The sequence below is a fragment of the Coturnix japonica genome, chromosome 2 (genome assembly GCF_054131305.1).
Source record: "Coturnix japonica strain WE chromosome 2, WE-NBRP24, whole genome shotgun sequence".
NCBI lineage: Eukaryota > Metazoa > Chordata > Aves > Galliformes > Phasianidae > Coturnix > Coturnix japonica.
The window spans coordinates 126298772-126321379 of record NC_140664.1 but is presented as its reverse complement, the minus strand read 5'-3'; the positions used below and the strand labels follow the sequence as shown (position 1 = coordinate 126321379).

The window sequence follows — 22608 nt, the reverse complement described above, 5'->3', positions numbered from 1 at the left end:
TTACATAGATTTGCACACGTGCACATCTTTTACAATATCGGGAAGGTGAAAGATGACACAAGCTGAAACGACCAGTAAATCACAGCAATTCACCTTTAAGAAATAAGCCTGTTCCTGCCCAGTATTACCCCAAGTAGTGCTGGTACAGGCGCTCCTTCGCACCTCTCCTCAGCGTAACCAGGGCTGATGGCTCTGAAAACTAAATGGAAAAAGACACTTCCCTTAAGAAAAGGATTTTTAACCTTTACTGCAAAATCTGCTCCAGTGTATAAAACCCAGTTTGTTTATGCGGTGAAAATAGGAACTGGAAACAAGCCTCATTTTAACGTTAGTCCCCTTTCTCACAGATCATCAGAGGAGTTTCCCTTCCTATCAGAAGGGCAGCGCTTGTCAGCTCATCAACAGTGCGACTGCAGGAAGGCAGACCTTTCTGCTTACCACTGATTATGAAAAGAGGAAGGAGGCGGGGGAAGAGGAGCAGCTATTTGTCAGCCTGTGCTTACGGGCAGGCCATGTTCTGTTCTGCAGCTCCAGTCCGCACTAAGAAGGTGGAAGCACATTAGCAACTGTAGCGGCAGGTTTGAGCTGCCTGGAGGCGGCCAGCAGAGTCTCATCCTCAGGTACACAGAAAGTGGCAGAAATGGAAATTGCTGCGAAGTTTGAGGATGAGTGGGTTCCTCATGGGTCTGTAGGGCTGAGAAATGCTATGGGGATTTCTGGGCGGCCAGGAGGAGCCCTGTCACACAAGGTGGAAAGCCGTGCTGGGGCCTGCCCAACACTTCTGAGAACTCACACATCTCACAGGGCAGTTACAGCGGTGGAGGAGTTTGTACCGGTGGTAGAAATGACTCCTTTGGGAAAACACTGGGAATTCTCCTGTGTATTTTGGGGGAACAAAAATAGGGCTGCTGTTAGATCCCTAAATATCAAACCTACCCCTTTTGTTTTACGATGAAATGAAAAGTCACTTAGAGCCTTTATCTTCAGAGGGAGGGTGCTGGGAGTGTGTCTGCCTGCAGCATCCTGGGTGATGAAGTTCATCCACTGCACATTGTGCCCTTTCACAGCCGAGCAAAAAGCTGCGCACTCCATTCTTTGCCCACTTATTTTGAGTCTGAATAAAAAGTAACTTCATTTAAGTCTGTGAATTACACTGATAACAATTACCAGTGTGGGAGGAGAATGGGCTCCCTGGATCCGCTCCAGGGTTTCATCACACTGGTTTGCAGTCTGTTTTCTTACTGTGATCCCTTTTTTGTTATTTTGTCAAGTCAGACCAAAAGAGATTAAATCCCAGCTCCAATAATTGCTCAATAGTTTAATGTCTATAAAATATTTATACACTCAGCAGTTTGCTTCTACATAATAACTTTAAAAGATTGATAATGTTCCATATCCGAGCTTTTTGACTGATGATGCTAACTTTTACCGCGTGCCTATTTGCTGCCCTAATGCGCTCACTCTCTTTGGGTGCATCCAGCCCTGCAAAGCTTGTCATACTCAGAGGTAGAAAATGGGATGAAGAAAGGGAGGATGAGGAGAGTGCAGCAGCAGGAAATGCTCCTTGCTGCTGCCATTTCAGTCACCAGAAAGCCAGGATCCCGGGAACGGCCGGACCCGAAGCACTGTGAGCATTGGGTGGGAGGCGACCCACCTGCTGCTGGGGATGGCTGCCAGCTCGGGGAAGCAAGCGTGAGATCTTCCTTTTTCCTGACAAGCCACCTGCCCACAGCTTTACAGCACCCTGCGTCTCCTTTCACGTCCGGGAACAAAACTGCATTACACACAAGTGCAAAACACAGTTGGGAAAACAAGAGAACCCCTATTTAAGGGAAGCGAAACAATGATGGGCTCAGCGAGCTGCTGTGGTCTGCCTGGCAGCATCCAGATCACTTTTCCTTCTCTTCTCTGCACAGGGATAGAAGTAAGACTGCAGCACTTAAGGCCTTGGCACCATCATCTCAGTGAGGATTTGGAGACACTCCAGGAGGCCCATGGAACCCACACCCTGTGCCAAGAACTTGAGGCTGGGAGTGCATGGAGCTGCTCAGGAGGCTGGATGATTTAAGGTAGATAACGGCCATCTGAAAATGCCTATTGCCTGGCTACCCCTCCAGACTGCAAAAATGTCTGCGGAAGGCTCCAAGGTCCCAGCTGCTGCAGCAATGCAGTTTCTTCCCTTTAGGAGCCTTGTTTTTCCCAGAAAACACTTCAATTTTCTGATAACTGCAAAAAGACATAGAAAAAAAAATGAATAATCAATAAACTCAAAGCAAAATCTGCTGTGCTATTTGACCCAACAGTTAAGAACTGTGAAGGCTCTTCATTTACACTGTTTATTTTGATAAATTAACATTGTATTGGTTATTTCCCAATGTTCCCAATTTTATGTTGGGATAACACTGAGATTAATACGGGGCAGAATATCTCTGACTCATTTCCAAGAGCAAAGAACATAAAGCTCAGGACTCACACAGTATCATGTCTCATTTGTCACGGTGGCTTCATGGTGATGGGAGGGTTGTTTGGATGAGGTTCAAGAGTGATGGAAAATCTTTAACCTCAAACGGCTACTAGAAAAACCACCGTCCTTGAGATGTTTGCCGTGCAGCTTACTGTCTTGGTTTGCTTTCTGCACATTCACTTTGTAGAGCTGTACAGTATGGAAGACTATCATGATAGAAAGATAATCCCATGATAAATGGAAAATGCTCATCAATGCTGAAGGTTCGCAGCAAACTCCACAAAGGAGTGATCTCCAGAGAAAGAGAATGGAAGTTAGTTCACCTGTCTGAACAACATCATCTCATACAAAAATCGGTAGGAAACTCTTCAGGATTGAAAGGGGCAATACTTTGCATGCAGTACTGGAACTCCAGATGTGAGAGCGTTCTGTCTGCCAAGCATGGAGACTCATAGTATCCACTCTTTCCCCATACTTGTGAGAAAAGCAATGCAGGTTTGCATTACTTTCTGCCTTGGTGTAATATATTCTGCTGATGCAGCTGATGAGAAGTCCATGTCTAGTGTCTGCCCGTTTAAATAAGTTGGTTTTTAATGAAACTCTTAAGAAAACCCATAATGAAGAAGTATGTTGGTGTTAGCATTCCACTGATAAAAAACAGAGAAGCAACAAGGACTGATTAATACCATCCCATATCCATGCAGTATTGATGTTTGAAGATGGAAGCAGCAAGGTTACAAAAGCAAAGAAGAGATTTGGACATGGTGGTAACTACAGCATCAAGGAGGTAACATTCACATGTAAGCAGAAGACCTTGATGTTTGGATATGCCTGCTTAGCCATGCCATTTAGCATTGGCTCTCTTGCCTCCCAGGTAAATCCTGGATTGCCAATCCCCTGAAAGATTCCACTGGGGGCTTTAACTCTGAGATAAAATGTTCTTCTTCAGATTCAAAGTATGGTGTTATACAGACAGAGTTATGATGGTTTGCAGCACTAACACTGATACTGTCAATGCACACAAATCCACACTACTCTGTGGTAGTAGGAAGAGTTCCGTGCCTCAGCACAAATGGACCTGGGGGTATTTGCTCTCTGGGATGTTATCAGTTACAGTGAGGGAGAGCCCTCTAAAGAGATTGCCAGTCTCTTACTACAAGCTGCATATCCATCTTCTCTCAGTGTAGTGCTCATGGCCAGTGCCCAGAAAATCAGAAGCTCTCCCTGCCAAATATTTCTAGTCCAACATTTTTACTGTTCTAGATACCTTCTAAACTCCCAGTTATTGTCCTGTAATTTTCTCTTCCAGCAACACTGCCATGCAGTTCCATATCAAAAATGGGAAAACACATGATGCTTATAAGCCATGGCTACAAACAGGCCATTTATAAATGTAACGTACTATATACATTTATATACATATATCAACTCATATTATTTCAGCAACAACTTCCTTATTAATTTCAAAACTGGAGAATCATATCATAAATAAGAGCATCTCCTGCAGATTTTGTGGATAAATAAAAACAGCGTTCAGGATAATAGTAACATGTATTGAAAAACAAAAGCCTTTAGAGGATCACTCCACTGATTTCGGGATTAGCATTTGGACAAGCTGCTGATGTTCAGAAAATCCCTCTTCAGAAAGATGAGACTTTGTGTCGGTGGGAAACGAGCTCCGCTCCTACTAGAACAAGGCAAACATATGTTCACCCACAGCAATGACTGAACCTGCTTCAGAGAGGTTTGCTGCAAGGGCTCCCATGACTCTCAGTGGATTGTGCTTTCCAAATCCTAACAGACCCTTCCAACAGCTTTACTTTCAGCAGCAGCTTCTCAAAGCTTTCATAACATATTTGAAGATAAAGCAGCTATTTTCTGAAGGAGATCTGTGCGGTAGCAGCATTGCTGGATTCTTTGCTAAAGCAAAGAGTATCATCATCTCTGTATGTAGCCTTCTCAGTCAAGAGAGTGTCACCTGAAACCCAAGGGAAAAATACATGCTGTTCTCCCAAACCTTATTATCTTTGAACACAAACCAGACACTTATTGGCTGCCTGGAACTGCAGTTAAAAATCATGCCTCTGGTTTAAACAGTCCTTGGAAGTAAGTTGAGGAGATGGTTTCAGTTCTTGTAAGGGAGACGGAATCCTGGTAAGTGCAAAAGTCTATGGGGCTCAGCGATGTGCTACAGTGCCATATAGAAGTGAATAAATGAATGCATAAATAAATAAAAACGCAACTCCAGTTCAGGCAGTACCTTAGAACAAGATGTTTGGAACTAAGGAGATGATCAAGAATTAGCTCTAGCTTACTCATACATATGGGGAGTGTGTAAGAAGGCAAGGTCCTCAGAAAACTCGAGCTGCTGCTGAGGGAGCTATGCAGACCAAGGCAATGGCAAATTATAGAGGTACTGCTGCTCTCTAGGGGTTAGAGCCCAACTCAGAGCTTCAGACCAGTAGGCTCTGCTTAGACACAGCATAGAGGGTGAAGCCTTCTTCTGAGGCTCAGCACCCAGCTGGGCAGAGAATGAGAATCGTGTGGCTGTGGTGCCCTCCAAAACACCTGGTTTGCCTGGTGTTACAGCAGTTGGAGGACCCTCCAGGGAGGAAAATCTGCTTTCTGATTTTGTCTGAAGAGGTTCTTGCCATTCCCTCCTGGACATCCACTCCTGCTTACCTAACTGGGGGCAACAAGTTCTGGACGATATCAGAGAGGTTATGGAGTAGAAGTAGTCCACGGAGAAGGCACAGAAGGGCACGCATACTTAGTCCAGATCTTGTTGGCCAAGCCTGCAGCTGCTGAGGTCTTCATGTGTGCTACCAATATGATAAGCAAGAAATGAAACCAACAGTTTGTTGCTCCTCATATTTCCCCAAAGCATCCTTCCACCCTTCAAAGAGTTGCATTCCTGCTAGTATAGCCTACCTCTAGTTGACAGAGCGTCCCAACATGCTCCAAAACTTTAACTGACATCTCACGTGCCCATTAATCTCTGGATAAATCAAATAAATTAATGGTGAAATGACATCCTGTGCCACAAGTGGATGGGTTTGTAGGACTTAACTCAGCAAAAATGCATTGAGATGTCACTCAGTCTGGCATTGCCAGCATAATAGGGGACTTTCTAATAGGATTTTTCTCACTCTTCAGTTCCTTCCAGCACCAGAGTAAGCATTTTATTGGGTTTGCTGACTCACCCCTTTAATTAGGAAAGAGCAATGTTTTCTGTTCTTTGAATAATATGCTTAAATAAAGTGTTACAAGTACTCAAATGTATTAAAATATTTAACAAAATATTCCATAATTTAATGCCATATATACTTCTTGGCAGCAGTGAACTCCAAGAGCCTGAAGCTGTAATTGAACAATAAATTTAAAACATGATTATAAGCCATGTATTATAGATGTGGTGGGGTCTTTACTGAGCTCCTTGCTGGAACATGTCATCAGGACTCCCGTTGTTCTGACGAACTCTTTCTGTTCATTTCCTACAGAAAAGCCCTGGTATTGCAGCAGCAATGCAAAGTTGTTGTTTTAACTTCAGTTTTGAGGTCATGACATGGAAACTGGATAAAGCTATGATAACTCTTCCCTTCAAAGCTGCAAAATATCCTCTAAATTTATTTTTCTGGCTGTGGAGATTTTGGGGTGGGTTATTCTCTGACTCATTACTGGTGCTTTAATAGTTTTTTCACATGCAGAGCTGGCTTTCTACTTTCTTCACTATAACTTGGTATTGACAGCTCTTACTTTTTAAGTCCTTCAGAGATCCTTATAGAATCAGATTTACTCACTGCAGATGATCTACAAAGATTATTTTAAATGCTACTTAGCAGCTACTCAGCAAGCTAAAAGTTGGCTCCATTTCCTCTACCCCACTGTGTGTGAAGACTCAAGTTCTGGCTCTGTGGAGGATCTATAGCCAAGTTAACCCAAACTGCCTCTGTTCAGTTCATGCAAAGCATCTCTGGCTCTGGGAAATGCATTTGTTATTTTGTAAAGACATATGCTTAGATCTGGATTCGGCTGCTTACTCTGTGGCAGCGAAGCAATATGTCAGTGGAACAAATTCAGAGTTGGCTTCCACCTGTGTTTTGGCTATTGCTTCTCCTTGAGGCTTTCCTGAGCCTCATGAAGAAAATGCCCTGCAAACTGTCAGCTGTGCCCATACCCTTCATGGTGCAAGAAAACTGACCAAATAGGTGCCAACCACACCCATTTTGGAGGAGAAAAATAGCTACTGCTATTTTTTACTGAGTGACTTAGGAGAGCTCTGCTCCAAAGCCTGTCCCTTGAGACTGACCATCTGTTGTTGCTGAACCTGCTCCAAACCCCCTGTTCCTGAACAGGACTGTCGAGAAACTTGTGGTAAGGCAGCCCTCGTGTCCTGACACCATTGAGACTCCTGTGGCCCCACCATGCCTGGTGCCTAGTCTCTGTATGGTGACACTGTCCTGTTTGGGGGGTCAGCAGCTGGTGGCAGGTCCCTGCCAGCACAGGGGTCTCCAGTGGCCGTGCTGGTCCTGTGCTGGCAGCAGTGATCCACAGGAGGTGTTTGTGAAGTGCTGCTATGGGATGCCCTTTTACCCTGGAGCAAAGTACCACACGTTCCCTCTGCTGGCTTTGGGTGGGAAAAAGCACTGGGGTTTATGTTCTGTAATTAAAACATGTTTTGGAGCCTCCTTGCCACTCTTATCAATATCAATTAGATAACACTTGTGTTATGTTGGCATGACTGTGCAAATCCCTGTGTTTGAAGCCAGTACTGGATCTGACTGAAAACTGGGGAATGTGCTCCCAAGTGCGTGATCTCATTTTTGGTACTACAGGATTTCACCCCTTTCCTTTACTACAGCCCGAGGAGTCATTTATGTCTTTTTGTATGGTACTCTGCTATTCCTCAGTATTCATGATGTGATCCCTAATATTAGGTCACTACCTAATTTATCCGCACAGTTCTATAGGTTTTGACAAAGCCATTATCAAAATATTAAGACTTTGGAGTCTTGCCCAGTAATGTCCCTCCAGCTACATACTTCTTTCAGGATTACTCATTGTCTCCTTTTCCTTCCATGCTCCTATCTATAAGCCAGCTTTTCACTCACCTTTCACTTTTGCAATTGACCCTATATTTTCCATCTCTAAGAAAGGATTCCTGTATGACCCAGAGCAATTTAACCTACTGAAGTCCAGAGAGCTTAACTGGAACATTCTCTTTGTTAGGTAGATAACCTGGCAGAAGCTACCTTAAAATCACTCGTGTTTTATCACATTTTCCTTTCACATTCATATATTTAATTATCATTTCCTCCAGAATCGGTTTTAAACCCTGAATACCACTGAGACACACTAATGAGTCTAGACTAGATCTGAGCACTTTGTTTTCCTTCTGGAACACCCGAGTTGCCATTTTTTTGTGCCAGTATTTTTCAGAACATTGGGGTGAGATCATCCAGTTTCTCTGAATCAAGTGCACTGAACTCCTTGAGTTTTGTTTCCACCATGATTTCCAGCTCTTGTTCCCATTGTCTGTCTTTTCTCTCATGATTGAACTCATCACCCTTGTTGGAAACCAAGGCAAATTCTGGATCCATACTGCCTCATTCTAATTTCTCTTTTGTGCTGCTGAAGAACATTTTGCTATTTTGCTTCAAGTTTTATGAGCTCAGTCTCAGGTTGTCTTTGGAAGTACTGAGATTGTCTCTGTTCCTCTCTCTTTACATATCGGTCCCCTCTCACTACACAGATTTATTTTCAAGGCAATTGCTGCAGGTGTCTGCTGGAGGAATCAGCCCTTGCTGGGATCCTGCTGCACTCCAGGCACATACGCTCTGCCCCAGCCAGTCCTTTGCTTTGAAATGAAGGCCTGGGCATGAGAGAAAGTGAGAAGTTCTCACCATAACCCTAAACACTGAAATATGTCTAACTCATGACCCACTGCATAGTATGGAGACTTCAGTGAGGCAGGAAAGCTGAAGTCTCAATGTTGTCATGCGATACTGAATTCGCTGAAGCCATGCGGATCCAGATAAGGTGAGGGACTGACACGAAAGTCTTTAAAATATGCAACTAAGTCTCTACCTGAGAGCTATAGAGCTCTGTGTGATCCCTTCCCTTCCCTTCCCTTCCCTTCCCTTCCCTTCCCTTCCCTTCCCTTCCCTTCCCTTCCCTTCCCTTCCCTTCCCTTCCCTTCCCTTCCCTTCCCTTCCCTTCCCTTCCCTTCCCTTCCCTTCCCTTCCCTTCCCATTTTCTCCTTTGTCTGTCTGCCTTTTTTTGCAAATAGACATATTCTACAGAGTCATTATTGCCAAAGGAAATAAAAACACAGAGCATGCCATTCTTTGCAAGGGAAATCTTATACTGAGCCATTAAATTGCTCTGTACCTTCTGTGGACTTTGGATGCACATTTACCAGTAGGGTAATTCTCAATTTATTGTTGCTTCGATGGAAAGAGGACTGATTTTGTTGAAGTATTTGTGTTTTTACCTCAGCAAAAGACTTGTCGTGTCACTGCCATGCGTTGGTCCTGGGGCTGTTTCTGTGACACGATGCAAGGTTTAGGAATTTTTTATTTAAAAAAAAAAATAAATCTCAAATAAAAATGATTAAACGGAAAAAAAGAAAAAACAAAGCAACAAAAAAATCCTCTTTGTTTATGTCATAGAAAAACAAGACTCCACAAAAGTGTCCTACCTAAAGCAGCAGCAGGAAACTCCAGGACAAGAATGAAAGAAATCCAGTTGCATAAAGCTGTTCTGCTGTTCGTTGGGTTCTTATTTCTTCATCTCGCACAGTATCGGTTCCTGTTCAGTAACTGATGTGGACTGAGAGCTGTGACGGTGATGGAGTTTACATTCTCTAAAGTAAAAAACCAAATAAGATTCTTTAGTTATTCTAAGCCACTGGACCAGAACATCACAGTACAGAATATTACATCCTATCACAATTTATCTAGCTTTTAAGCAAATTTATTGTTCTGTTTATAAGAAAAAAGCAAGAAAACAAAACAGGTCCTTTGCTTGTCATATTCGATTTTACACTGTATTCTTTAATGCCGAGCGCATCGCTGCGGGTGTCTGTGATTTGCCATCATCCTCGAAGATGTTCTTGAAAATGAGATGTTTCGTCTCAGTGGCCGTTCCCTGCTGACATGTTAAAAACAAATGAATGATCAGTTCTGCAGTCCTGCTGTTAGGGTTTAGGAGGAATTTACATAGAATGCTGTGCTGCTCTGGGAATTGTCAACCCTTAATCTTTCAGTAAGCTACAAAACTATTATTAACATATCTCTAGGTAATGTTGTTTAGTGTTAATACTCAGTGGAATATACTTTTCATTAAAATATGAAAGCAGTCCACGTATGTTCTGCCCTCAGGCACAATATTAGCTATGCTGTTTCTTGGAATGACTGCACTACAAAAATTAATCTAGTCTTACTTTCACTGACTTTTGTGTCAGTGTATAAAGCCAGGATTATTTTCTAGGTGGAAAAATGAATTGAGACGGAGGGAAAAGGCCTGGCAAATGAACCCAAAAAAATGTGTGCTGAAGCCAGAAGTTTCAAAGCAATGAGGTCTTCCCAGCAATGTGCGGTGCAGCCCCTCTGCTTTCTGCAGCACATCTGATCTGATCTGATCTAGGTTGCTCTGTAGCACATCCTGTTTGGTGAGTGTTTATCTCGGCCTCGTCACAGGGATGAGCTACATGAGCATAAATATGAAGGCAGACTTGGTGCTGGGACATGGCAGGGTGATTCTCTTTGTGAGAGGAGCAGGCACTGTGTTTGGTGAAGGACACACACGTGGAGCAGGGCTGGGTCCCTGCAGCTCCCCCTACCACACCACCCAACAGACGGTTTTGGGGGCCAAGCAGACATCTTTGAGAAATTCAAGTCCTTCTTGTGTGAATCCACAAGAGGAAACAATCAATCTTGGTTTAAAAATACAGCATGGAGTTACTGTAGGGTTTTCTTTTATCTTTTGGCTGTAAAAGTAACCCTAGAAATAAAAATACAGAGGAAAAAAAAGTTTTGTTTGTTTGTTTGTTTCAGTCTGTTGGCAACAGGCTGCCTTCAAGGGGTCCAATGAACCTCTTGGGAAGTGAACAGGATTACTTTATTGATACGAGGGCAAGGAAGGAAGAAATTACTATATAATTTACTTTGACTCTCCAGAAAGGGAAGGATCATGGGAGGAAGGGACAACCAGAAGTGATGGGATATGGCTCAGGATAGCTGCAGCTCCTGTGTCCCTGGCTCTGCCCTGAACCAGCAGGGCACTGCAGTCACTGAGTTTCTGGCACTTCGGTGCTGCTGGGCATCTCTTAGGCAGTGGGGACTCAGACCCCAGCTGGAGCTCAGGGCTGTCAAGTGAGTGCCTTGGCACAGCCTGGCTGTGGCAGTCCTAGGCTGGATAAAACACTGTGTTGTGTGGAGTACAAGTGAGGGAGTGCGGAATTCTTCCATTTCTGCATGGAAGAAAAGTTTATGAATTTCATGTTTCAGGGCTAACCATATTCCAGTCACTGATGGTTCCCCATATGTGCTAATTTTCATTATGGTCTTTGAGGAGAAGATTTCTCAATACCTTTCCCAGACAAACCCAAAAGACAAGTTAAATGTTTGACAAAGAACACCAGCCTTCCTCTTTCCTTGGTTGCTTTTTTCTTCACTGCTCTGAGTGAACACTTTCAGCTCCTCTTTCTAAATCTCACGGCCTACAGCATGCAGTAATAGCTCATTCATTATTCAAGTAACTGCTTCTGTAACTGGGTTAATAACAGTCCTCATATCTAAGTACAGTGCTCTGCTCTATACCGTTCAGGTTCCCACAGAGCTTTTGTTTCCCTCAGTTTGCAGTAATGTTCCCCATAAAGCCATTTACCAAAACAACTGTGCCACAGTAGCTGGTGCATTACACCCAGTGAATCACTGTAATAAGATTTGTTAAAGTTGTGGCCAACATTTGGAGTGTAATAGGCCTCTGTCAATGATCTCCTATCAAAAAAACCCAAAAGAAGCTGCAAGCCCTCATTTCAGTGCAGCTGTCTGTCCCCACAGCAGTCAATTCCAAGAGCCGACCAGGTTGCTGTAATGTCAGAAGGCAGCTTGGGGTCAAAAAGCTGGGAGAACTTTGCTTCACAGGAAGTAGAAGCCGAGGCACCAGTGGAAGCCCATATGTAAAAGAGGAGCTAAGGATAATTATTGAATCCAATACTTTAGTTTGTAGATAACTGAGAAAATTATTAGTCATAAAATAAATGAATCTTTATGATTTGATGGAGAAATATAATCGTGGCATATACAGCAGTAAATTACGCTCTTCTAAACTAGAATTCTCTGAGTTAAAAAAAAACACAGTACATTAAAGCAAGATGATGAATATAATTTATTTAGCGTGTTGAAAAGCTTTCAATAGGGCTTTACCCATGAGACTGTGAAAGAAGTCTGGTAACAAGAAGGTGAGGTAAAGGCTTGTCCTGGATTAACAACTGCTGAGGAGACAAGCTGGCAGGGGGAATAAATGTCTGCAGCCTGAGGTTGAAAAACATTAGGAGCGAAGTGCCCTGAGGATGTCTGTAAGGACTGCTCTGTATCTATCCTCGTGCGGGTGGCTGTGCTTTACATCCACTGCAGCAGTTGCCTTCAGTTACTCTGAGGATCTATTTGCAACAAAGAGGAGGCGAATGCAGAGTTCCAGATAAGGAAAACACATCCGTGTTGGGTTCTTTAGAGATTTTCAGAATTATTTCTTACGTCTCAAGACCGTGATGATCATTTCAGTGAATTTGCTTAAGCAATGCTAAGAATTAGACGAACAATGGAATGTCAGACTGTGTTGCCGATAAAAGCTTGCTCAGAAAAGGAAAAGCTCCAAAGGATTGCTTGAAACACGAGACAACCCTAATACCACCAGTGGTTGTCCTAGCAGGATGGCAGATGAACTTGAAATAAAAGGTAACGTGTTTGAAAGAAATAATTTAAACTACTCTGACACACTGATGGCTTCCGAATTAACTGTAATCTCGGGGGGAGAGAGCTGAGCATTATTGTGAGCAGCTCAGTGAAGATACTGAGCAGCGGTAGCACAACATGTGCCTGGGACAGTAAAGTGGGGGATGTGTTAAGAAGAGGATGGGAATGCAGTGCCCTGGTGCACGGAGGTGACAGCACGTGTAGCCACACGTGCACACAGGGATGGCTCCTCATCCACTGTGAGTTCAGATACTGCTTGTAAAATGTGAACCTGACAAAAGAACATCTGAATTATTCACCTTTCCCTAGTGAGCAGGTGGGATGAGGATGATGCAGCTGGTCACTTGCATCCAGGAGCCTGCCAGTCCCTCTGGCAATGCACTGGGAGCTGGGAGCCTGGAAAGACCTGGGTTGGCATGAGGGGTGTCAGAGCACTCAGACTGTTCATTAGCATTGGCCCTGCTTCTCCTTCCCATGGTATTTCCAATTGCTTCTGCCAAAGTTTCCCCTCCCTGTCATTTTCCCACCAGGGTCAGTGCCTCTCATGTTTATCAAATACTGTCATATTTTGGTCTGGATTCATAAAACCATGTGGGAAAGTGAAGTGGTGTCAGCCAGGACTCATGAAGGAGCCCTGCGGGGATGGGCTGAGGGACGAAGCTGAGGGAAGTGGTGCCAGTGGGGAATGAGGAGCCCCAAGGCTGCAGAACCACACAGGCCGACATCTCAGACAGCCTCTCCTCAGCAAAGCCCTTCTCTGTCTCCAGGTCTGTGGTGCACCAGCATCCCTGACGCATCGTTTTGCAGCTTTTAAAATGAACAGAGGAAGCTCATAACTCTGTGGTTTCGTTACAGCTTCTCTGGCTTTGACAAAACAAGATAACCTCCACAAAACGCAAACTGATGCATAGTTATCTTTGCAACCAGAAGGGCTAAACTCTTCATTAGCTATTTAAATGACAGCTTAGGTTCTGGAGAAGGCAGTCAAATCTGCAGGAAGGACCTAATTCCTCCCACATTTTCATGAGAACAGAGGATCAACATCTTTGCAAGTCAGACGCTCCTGTTCTGTCTGTCCCAGAAAACAAGGAAAATGGTATGCTTGCATTTAAAAGGCAACACGCTTAAAGCAGATGAAGAGAACTGTGAATAAGTCGGGTAGAACAAAACCTGCAGCCTTCATTTATGAATGATCCAGTGACTGCAAATGATGAGAGGGGAAATATTTTCCCTTCGAAGCAGCACAGGTCTGGCCCAGGGACTGGATTTAGTCCAAGCCAGGGGTCAGAAGCAGCTGAATGCATTTATTAGAATGTTATCCCTTTAATTGGCTGTGGCCTTTTTCAGTGGTGGTAATACTGCATGAAAATCAAAGTTTTTGTTAAAAGAAGGAAGTAAATTGTTTGTTTTCATACCTGTTGAAAGAAGCTTGAAAATCTGTCAGATTCTCAACAAACAACAACAACTACAAGAAAAGGAAAGTGGCACAAGTTTGGTTTTTTTGGTTTATCTTTCTGTAAAGGTTATGACCTCCACATCAGAAGCAGCAATGCTCTTTACTGGTTTAAGCGATAGGGGACTGCTGGAGACCGCCATGTTAGAGTGACTCATGTACCCACAGGTCATCAACAAGGATGCTTGAGACCCTTGAAATCTGAAACACCATAACTCATGATCTGGATGAGTCTTTTCCTATTAAAGCAAATGAGGACCAATGGGAAAATGCTGGCTTTCTCCATTAGGTTCCCTAGCAAAAACATAATGAGGAATTGAAATAGAACCCCATTTTAAAGCATAACTTGGATAAAGCACTGTAATAAAGCTGCATCAATGGGAAATGTCATGCTGGCTTTCATAATGCAAACCATGCACCTGTCCCTATAATGCTATACCCCATCAGAAGATATCATGGAGTCTGATAGCGAGCCAACATCACACAGCCACACTGCTGCTGTATGGGCTGCATGAGGTGTCAGCATCCTGCCAGACTTATTCCCTGAATAGGCATGGCTGATGTTTCCAGGAGCTGTAAGACATCTAGGAGACTCGCCAACGGGGAGCAAAACCAATGCTGCCAGTAGCAGGATGGGATAGTGCCAAATTAGTACAGAAGTTCCTGTATGCGCCAAATAGCTTTCTAATTACATTGCGATCAGCAAGACAAAACTGTGCCTCTTTAAAAACATATGTCTGTACTCACAGCGGGTGTTCAGTGCAGAAGGGAAATTTAGAGGCAAAATGGCAAGCAAGGCTTGTTTTCAGACACATCTGGGCTTCCTGGACCCTGGTCCATAGGACTGACCTCCTCCATTCCAGGGAGAGGAAAAGAGAAGAGAAACTGAGATCCAGCCTGGATTAGAAAGTGGTGGGACGAATTCAGGGTATGCACACACGTTGAAACCTATGCGACACTGGCAAATACCTTCTCCCTTTATATAAAACACTTAGTGCTCTGTTTGGCTGCTTTTAGGTTGAATAGCGTCAATATGACTTTGTTCCAATGGGCTCGGTTCTCTTTTCAGACTGTTATTTTCTTCCCAAATGAATGTATAATATATTTCTATGAGTTGTGTTATAGTAGCCCAAACTTGAATAAGCTGGTCCAAATTAAAAGGATGCATCTGATCCTCATTAAAAAGAGGATGCAAAAGCTTTTGGAACAGACAGTGGGCTCCTAGGAGTACATCGCCAAGGAATTTACAGAGAATGAAAAGTGAATCATGTCACTGTAGAAGTAATTACTCAAATATGTGGTAAGTAATATTTCATCTGGATCCTTTGCACTCTCAGGCCTTCCTTGAGCTTCTCTAACTGGTGACGCAGTCATCGTGCAACAGATTGAAGAGAGCAATGTGCACATGGGTTCAACCATCTGCCCCTCATCTAGGCCATTACTCTTGGGGCCATTTGCATTTCATTACCAGCATAAGAAGTTTTAAGAGGAGACAATGTGAGAATAGTGGATTTGGTGGGTGACTACACTGCTTTCAGCTCAGGGAGATTAAGGCACAGTGAGCTCTGGTGCTGATCCCCATTACAGTAGCCACGTTAGCTCCCATTCCAGAAACAACATTTTGGAGTATCAGCTCCATGGGCCACCACTCCCCGAACTCCATATGTAATGCCTTGACAACCTGTTTTCTTAGAGATTTGGGGCATTCCAATATCTTGGGCCATTTATTGCAGAAGTCTCCTGGCTTCTGTTGAAGAAAAAAACAATTTAATTTAACAGGAGGTAGCCCCTGATGAGACACATCCAGCTGGCCACAGCGGGGGCTGGCTTTGTCATCTTTACAAGCAGGATACGTTCACATGCCAAAGTCAGCAGAAACAAAATAGATGACACATCCACAGTCTGAAGGTTTGTATTCCCAACAAACCCAAGCAGAAATAAGACAGGATGGGGAGCCAGGTCCAAATCAAGCATTTAGTTCAAACATTTACATGACTGAGATCAAACTCTCACATTATGGATTAAGCCCATAAAACGTGTAGGAAGGCAGGAGCCGCTTGTCAGTTTTCTCTTAGATGTGTCTGGGGACATTTTGTGGCATCTGTTGTACAAGCTTGAGTTAGTAAAACCCACACGCAAAGCAGTAGGTTGAGACCAAACTGCTGTTGTCTGGAATTTTCACTCTGCTTGACAGGATGCCCTGCCAGATCTCTGACAGTGTCTGTCTGGGGCTCCTTCTCCTCTCATCCCACACACCTCGAGCTGATGGTTCCTTGTACTGCCTCCTCTTGGTACATAGGGAGCCACGTATTAAGGAGAGCCTTGCTTGGGAGGAGCGGATTCTCTGTTCCTTGACCCTTAGTGACGTTTTCAGCTTGAAGGTGCTTAATTTTTTTTTTGTTAAAAAACCTGCCATCAGTCGTGCAGATGGCGTTACCGAAGGGTTACAACTTTCTCTCTTGTGCTCATTCAGTTTGGAGTGGTTTTGTTAGGATGGTCTTTCACTGCTGTGATCTGGGGACACCTTTGGTTCACCCTATTTCTTTGTGCCTACACAGGAGGCAGACCACTGTAGCTCAGCAGTGCTTTGCAGAACACTCCCAGGAGCTGCTGGTGACATGGCTACAGAGCCCCAGGCTGCCTTCAGTGTCTGGTGACCTGGGTGCGTTTGACCAGAACTGCAAGCTGGTTCCTCACAGGCAATTTCAGACTTTGTACTGAAGCTTCTTGCAGCTTTGTGGAACAAAGCCATGGCCAGAGATAGCCCCTACATGTGTGAGCGGCTGCGAGGCACATCCCAATCCTCCTTGTGCTCTCCTTCCTGCAAAGTGCTGGAAGGAGAGCTGCACTCACTGGTGTATTTCTCTTTTAGCACACAGTTTGGTTTGGGACGGCACTGGTGTCAACAGCTGTACATCACTGAGATACAGAAAATGCCAGATCTGGCCCTGAAATGAACCTCAATGCAGAACTGGCAATTCAGCTCTGAATCCAGTGGGGAACTACACAACACTTCTGTACGCTCAGAATAATACTGCAGAAGCCAGGATGTCTTAGCCCGGGCCTTTTTGGGTGTCTGTCACAACTGAACATTTGTTATCAGTGGTTTGACATTTTTAGAGCAGTTCTGCATCTTTGGGGAATCTTGTGGGATGCAGAAGTCCATAGGGAAGAAAGTATTATAGTGCTGTTGTTGATGGACAGGAGTAAGGCTGCTTGTGCCACTTGTGAAAGTTACATCTGTGCTGTACGAATAGAGGCAGTTCTCTTACCACATAAACTCACAGAAAGTGAGGAGACAGGAGACTGAGAGGCGCAGAGCTCCAAGAACACAGATTCACTGCTTGGAAGTAGAAACATTTGAGTAAAGGGACCTATTCTATAGGTCCTCAGCAGTTTGAGCTTCTCTTTTTTCCATGCTTACTATTTTTATCCTTCACTGTGTATACTCCAAGTATTTGTTAACTTCCTTTCCATTGGATTTCTTATCAATACAATCTCTTCTCTCAACTGCTCCAAAATATTTCCGTAGTTGCATCCCTCCTTGACCTGACAGAGCTCCAAGACTCCATCCCACAGACAACTTGCCATACAGCGTGTGGCTGTGCATGTACAAATGTATATACACAGTACATGTGGTGTCCTTCATCAAGCCAGGACTGTATATATTAGAGCTGTTCAGGATCAACTTGTATTTGGGCAACAGATGTTTTCTGCATTTCATTGTTTTCTTCCAGTTTAAAAATAAACACAACCAACAGTAAACTTAGTGGAGAGCGAATTCTCACACGCGCATCTCACATCTAACTGCGTTTCAAAGGCTTAGAAATACCCTTTGCATGCAGTTTGGTTACTGCTATCTGTTGCCCTCCCCAGTCTTCTGGAATGTCTCCCGACCTCACAGCGGAGCAGAGCAGCCAGCCCATGGTTGCTCAGATCCATGGGTCAGGGCTGAGCTGAGAGCCCCAGCCCAGCAGAGCTGCATGCAGCTGGCTCAGCTGGCTTGGGTCAGGGATGCAGCTTATCTGCTAGTGGAGGAACACCTGTGTATAATGGAAAGTAGCAATGCTACAAAACTCCTACTGACTTCATGAGAGAAACCACTGTACACTTATACTAGGGAAATAAGCTGGGACACTAAATTAATTTCAGCAGTCCTAGCTTCAGGGGTTCTTAAGGCTGTTCTGTGAAGTCTGGGTTTGCATGGATTTGTTCTCTATTAAATTCACAGGGATGGAGCCAAGCTTCTCTCTAACTGCTGAGCTAGGCTTTGTTGCAGGATTTTCAGAAACAGACAAAGCCACAGAGTTTTGTCTGACTCCCACCTGGAAGCAGAAATTGGTCCACATCAGCTGAAAAGTTCATGACTGTGAGCTCCAGGCACTCTTGGCCTGGGCACCCCGTTAGTATCTGTCTGGCTGTGTCACACTGCAGAGGACCCACCCAGTGGTCAGGTCAGCTTTGAGCTTGGCAAAGTTTGTACAATTGTAAATTCAATAGGTTTCTGATTGCTTGTCTTACAGCAGCCTTTTCCCTTCCTACTTTCTCAGCTGCTGTTAGAAAAGCACTGCCGGTCGGATGTTCATAGCACTGATTCTTGAAAATACTAGCTTTAAAAATACCCAGAGCCAGCCCTGCTGCACACATGGAGGTCTGTAACCTTGTGAGAGCTGAGAGACTTTCTTTTCCCTGCAGAAACCCCCACACCCATGTTCTGAAACTTCCTCTCACTATTCCTGTGCCAGTGAGTCACTTCCCAGCCACCTTCTGCCTACACGGGGCCCAGGTGCCGCTGCCTTCGCCGCGATGTTGAATGTGAAACCAAAGGGATTTGCTGAATCAAGACTATATTCAAGCATTTCCTTTTTGTTGACTTTTAAAAAGATTTCCTGTCTCTTCTCTCTTTTCCTCTCCCGCTTTTTGTAATGTTTCATTACATCTATGAATTAGCTTGGTCTGCAGAGTTTGTTTTCCATTGACAGCCAGGCCAGAGAAGTGCTCACAAATAGACTATTTTCTCTCTGCAGTGGGGGAGAGGGATGCCAGCTGGGGACTGGGAGGACTGTGGGAAGACAGGGAAAGAACTCATTCCATCGGGGCTCTGAAGAAGTTATCACAAGCTGAGGTCTGGAAACACGCTGTTGTGATCCTTAAATGGAGGATCTGAAAGCACTGTGATGTGTAGGTCCAAGCCTGAATGCTTTAGTGCATCAACAATACTGACTTTGGATCAAGAACTCACCTTCAAAGCAGATCTCCCAGTTGTTCCCACTTACTGCGCTCTGCTTGAATTGTGGAGCAGATCTGGAAAAGATGAACCCCATGCCTTTCAGACAAAACATGCACTTGAAAATGTGCTCCCGGAGCCCACCGGCTGCACTCCAGCCACAAACAAGCATTTAGTCCATGCCACACTCCAGGTAGCGCGTCATTTCCATGGGGCGGCTGCTGAAGGTTCAGAATAGTGAAAAATCAAACCTCCAACGTGAACTATGGAACAACAGCCACTGCTCCACTGTGTGCCATACACAGAGAGCCTAATAATGTTTGGGAAAAAGATCATCTGTCCTCTGTAACTATTCAGAAAATAAATATGAAGTGAGATACCACTCATATGAGAGAGTTGCCAGTATAAAAGCAGAGATGCCTAAAAGATACCACAGTTACTGTATATGAAGATCTTCTAGACATTTCAGAAACCCATTAATCTCATTGCACAAATATAAAACATTTACATTTGATATATATAGATAAGATACATGTAATACATTTCATATCTATATACATCAAATGGTCTCCCTATATATATTGTGATTTCTAACACAGTTAATCCATTCTTTATTCCCGTTAATCTCTGTAAGGGAATGCAGAGACTCTTTAATGTGATGTTTTGGCCCCAGTCCTTCCTCTGTATACAGAAAAATTACTGATATATAAGCTGAAAGTAAATAAATCTGAATATCTGAAAGCAAATAAATATGTGAAACATAAACTTTGCTGCTCCTGCTGTCACCTGCTCAGCAGGATACAGGGATCGTGACAAGCACTTACAGTTGTGAAAGCTTAATTACTGTTTAGTAATTACTGGCTGAAATAAAAGTCAAAGGCGTCTGTAGTGAAAAATGACATCATGTATGATATAATTAAATACACAAAACAGTGTTTAAATAGCTGTAAGTGTCTGGCCAGCCAAATCAATCAAATATTCAAAGACGATATTGACACTTTGCCCTTACATCACAGTGTTGTGAATAAAAGCTTGTCACAGAAACCACGTTAGTCCAAAGCATGAATTTTCTGGTAGGTTGAGGTCTGGTTTGAACTGCTACGATTATTATTTAATTTTGTGGTAATACAAGCCAATGAGAACATTATATTTAACAGTTGGCACATCTGAGGGAAAGTAAAAATGAGTCAGTGAGTGTGTAATATCACCTTGTTACATATGTATTCTGATAAAACGCACCTGAAAGCCCCAGTGAGAGCTGCCTGAATGTGTAGGGTGAGCAGCAGCAGTATGATGGATTCAGTGCTTTCAACCACTCGTGCTCACTGCAGCACATCTTTAACTGGTTTAACATTTAGGTGGTGCACTAAGGAACATGCTTGAGCAGGGAAACATTGGCAGTGGGTGGTTGGCTGGACTGGAGGTCTTTTCCAACCTTGGTGATTCTGTGATTCTACATTCCTATGGCTGTTGTGATGGCAGCACGACCTGAAAACAGCCTTTTCTGACCAAAGATCCGTGGCAGAATGGGAAGGTACACTGGGGCTGCAGTCCAGAATGCCTCAGTGTGGTTCTCCCTGCCAGCTTTTCTCCTAAGTTCCAGGATGAAGCAGACATCACCAGCATTCAACCTGCAACTGACGCAAGCAATGAAAACGCATATAAACCCCTGTAATCGTTTGATATCTCCATCCTAACAGCACCAGTGCACCTGGGCCCACACAGAGGACACTGCACAGCTCCCACATGGCACCTTCCATGTTCTCCTCTCTATCCTTTTTTTTCCCCCCACTCGCTCACCTGCGGGCTCTGTTCGTATTGTTTTATGGTACTTTAGACAACGAGGTTTTAACAGCTAAACATAAAAGCCACTGAGAGCATAAACAGGAAACTTGTGTTTAGGTGGGAGTGCCTAGGAATCTTATACCGCTGACCACAGAGGCCATGGGAGAAAGGAAATAGGAAAAACACTGTAAATACCTGGGTGACTAATGACCTGTGCTGCTCGGCTGGCTCCTCAGCACACGACAAGTTCAGCGTCCTGAACTTCTGCAGCTTCTGCAGGACCGGGCAGCTGCGGCCCGGGGGCAGCCACAGCCTTTGTCGGCGCTCGGCCGCGGGCTCCTGAGGGACCGCCATTGTTCCGGAGGGGGCTCTGTGGGGCCGCTCCCGCTCCTTTCATCGCCGACCGGCGGTTTTGTCTTGTGCCGACGGCGACAGATTTCCCGGCCGGCATCTCCCACGTGGCGGCGGAGCCATCTGCGCGGGGGGCAGGGCCGAGCCGCTACGGGGGTCCCGGGCCGGTCGGCTCCAGGCAGTGCTGGTGGGCGGAGGGGAAGCCACGGCGTCGGGATGCGGGGCCTGGTCCAGCCGCTGTGCTCCTCTGAAATCGTGTTACTGAGCAGGGGTGGGACTTTGCTCTGAAAGTTAAGCGCCTCTGTAAGCATCTCCCTGAGTCCAGGCTGTCCGTAGTGAACTGCTTGTTTAATTACTGCAGTGATAAGCAAAGTTTGCCGGGTTGCTAGTGGGGAGAGCTTTATTATTGCTGAAATAATCATTTATAGGCTCTACACACTAAAGTTTAGTTGATATAGATACATATATCACATACAGATAAGGATATAGGGGGAACTGATGCAGTCTGTAACTACTGACGAGTGGCATTCCTCAGGGATTGGTGTAGGGACTGGAGTTATTCAGCATCTCTGTAGGCAGCATGGATAGTGGGATCGAGTGCACCCTCAGCAGGTTGGCTGTCACCAGGCTGAGTGGTGCAACTGACACTAGAAGGAAGGGATGCCATCCAGAGGGACCTGGGCCAGCCTGTGGATTGCACCCATGCCAACCCACTGGGGCAATCCCAAGCACAGGTACAGACTGGGCAGAGAATGGCTTGAGGGCAGCCCTGAGGAGAAGGATTTGGGGGTGTCGGTTGATGAAAGATTCTACATGAGCTGACAATGTGCACTTGCAGCCCAGAAGGCCAACTGTATCCTGGGTTTCATCAGAACAAGTATGACCAGCAGGTTGAGGGAGATGATTCTATCCTTCTACTCTACTCTCATGAGGACCCCACCTGGAGTACTGCATCTAGTTCTGGTACCCCCAACACAAGAAGGACACTGAGCTGTTAGAGTGGGTCCAGAAGAGGACCATGAAGCTGATAAGAGAGGTAGAGCACCTCCACTAGAGGACAGCCTGAGAGCTCAGGTTCTTCAACCTGGAGAAGAGAATGCTCCAAGGAGACCTTACAGTGGCCTTCCAGTACCTGAAGGGGACCTACAGGAAAGCTGAGGAGGGACTTTTCCTAAGGGTATGTAGTGATGGGATGAAGGGAAATAGCTTTAAACTGGAAGAGGGTAGACTTAGACTGGATGTCAGGAACAAATTCTTTACTGTGAGGGTGGTGAGACACTGGAACAGGTTGCTCAGTGAGGTTCTGAATGCCCCTTCCCTGGAAGCGTTCAAAGCCAGGCTGGATGGG

At 44.7% G+C, this 22608-nt stretch overlaps 1 long non-coding RNA gene across 7 annotated transcripts in view; it reads right to left on the bottom strand.

Moving 5' to 3' along the window:
- LOC107308983 (uncharacterized) overlaps window positions 1-21589 on the bottom strand; it is a 47619-nt gene extending 26030 nt beyond the window's left edge. For 3 of the 7 annotated variants that reach the window (XR_014943125.1, XR_014943129.1, XR_014943130.1), the window contains exons 1-4: window positions 21105-21589; window positions 20364-20761; window positions 19140-19201; window positions 9165-9329 (exon numbers count right to left, since the gene is read on the bottom strand). This is a non-coding gene — a long non-coding RNA (uncharacterized LOC107308983). Of the gene's footprint in view, window positions 1-93; window positions 8337-9164; window positions 9330-19139; window positions 19202-20363; window positions 20762-21104 lie in introns of all 7 variants that reach the window. The other 4 variants (XR_014943128.1, XR_014943127.1, XR_014943126.1 and 1 more) reach the window with 4 other exon arrangements.
- Between the last annotated feature and the right edge of the window lie 1019 nt (window positions 21590-22608).